The sequence below is a fragment of the Drosophila arizonae genome, chromosome 5, assembly GCF_054131065.1.
Source record: "Drosophila arizonae isolate 15081-1271.41 chromosome 5, UAZ_ARI_1.0, whole genome shotgun sequence".
Taxonomy (NCBI): Eukaryota; Metazoa; Arthropoda; class Insecta; order Diptera; family Drosophilidae; genus Drosophila; species Drosophila arizonae.
In genome coordinates, this window is record NC_142925.1 from 2,639,216 (window position 1) to 2,641,328 (window position 2,113).

The window sequence follows — 2,113 nt, forward strand, 5'->3', positions numbered from 1 at the left end:
ATAAACGCAACGCACAAAGCGAGCCACTGAGCAAAGCGAAACTGAAACTTCACCACCGGTACGCACACATATAAATACAGTTTTACGGTTTAAGTTATTTTTTTTTTTTCTTTTTTCGACGGCTGAGCGAACGAGAGAGCGATGCAGAGAGCGCGAGCAGCTGGAGCTGGAGTGAGCTTCGATGAGCGCGCGAATATCTGCTGGCTGATCATGAACTGAGCGAAAAAGTTTGCCATCGTGTTTACCGGTGCGCTCTTTGCCGCAATGAAGCACGTGGAAAGCACACACACATATACACAATCACACTAAAGACATAATAAATTATGAAATTTAAATAGTTACTCATTCACAATAGAGATTTATGAATTTGCAAAGTGCGAGCATGAGGATTGTTCCAAAATTTTAAAAAGCTTATGCACTCTTATCAATCAAAGAGCGACAGAAAGAGAAAGAGAGAGAGATAGAGGGAGAGAGCTTTGGCAATATTTGTTATCAATTCGTTGATTTAGTTTGCTCAGCTCGCAAAATTCAACTCGCACCTTTTTTAATAAACGCGTCTATTTGGGCATATCAACTTTGAGCTGTTACACACCTATGCCGTATCTTATCAATGCCGTATCTTGCACTGATAACACGCACACCAAATATTCCAGTTGCACTTTTTGAGTCAGCTTTTAGGTAGTCATATAAAAAATTCTCTTTTTTGTGTGTTAGTTTGCGTGTTTAACCGTTATGTCTGGCTAATTATGCGAAGTACCGAAACAATAGATCGCAGCGTATTTTTGTTATTTACGTTTTACTAGGTTTCTGGGTCAAAGTTTAGGGTTTATTGCAGCAAAGCATATTGTTCATAGGAACTTTCTCATATAGAAGGGGCGAATTCACATAAATTTTTTGGTATATGCACCGTCATACGGCTCGAGCTGAGTGGCAAAACTTGTGTTAATATCAATGTTAAATATTTAATTTTGAATTTATCTTATCGCCATATCTTACAAGCACACACTCGATGATATCACCCACAAGCAGAAACCGTAGCGACGAAAAATACCAATTTTCTTAGTACTTCTCTTAGATTCTTATGGTCGGACTGTTAATTAAATGGGTTTTAATTTATTTAAATTTCAATATTCGCATCATTTTCGTTCGGGCTTGGGGGCTTATCTCATCCACAAAAAATTCTCATCGTCTTTTTATTATTTTAATCATGCTTATTGAGTGTGAAAGCAGAAGGCAGTGCGTTTATTTGCCTTTAACCTTGCATGATTAGAACTAAACGCCACACAGTCAATGAAAATAAGATGTAGACGAAGCTAATTGAGCGTGTAGTCGACATTCGAATACCCTGTAGCTTTGACTTTTACATTAAAATCTATAGCCAAAAATTTAAAGGGTTGTAAATCTATAGTTCTATTTATAACAAACTTCGTGAGCACTTTTAATTTTAATAAAATTTCTTTTTCAAATTATATTTATTTTATATTATATATTATATACTCAAATACCCGTTTTTTCGCTCATACAAATTTACTTTCCACATCGCAAACGAATCTTCCCCACATTGTTAGTATTTGTTAGTATTTCGCATAAACGTTTAAATTTATATATGTATTTATATCTATGTGCTATTGTTTATCTCATTGTTGATATTTGCGAAAAGGCACAGCCAGCCAGAAGACACCTCACCTGCTCAGATCGTCCGGATAGCTATTTTTCGGGTATACGTCAATTGTATCGGAAGTGTCCAACAAAAACAGCTCTGATAAAAGCAAAGAAGCAAAAAACAAAACTGAATGAAATTTAGTTGAGAAAATTCAAATTCAAATCAGAAATATTTTAATTGCAAATGAGACTAGCCTTGAATAAAACGTGACGTCAGAGCCGTGAAATGATCACAGCAGAAAGTAACTATACATACATGCATATACATATATACTTATATCCATATAGGTGTATTTATATATATGGGCGTTGTCGTCATAAAAATGATGATGTATGCCAGCATTTATAAAGCTGAACAAATTTTTGTTTGAAAGGTGAGCTAAGTGAGTTATTAGGAAGACCAAAACGGGTTCAAAGCGCAAAAGAAGTAGTAGAGGAACAATAAGAAGCT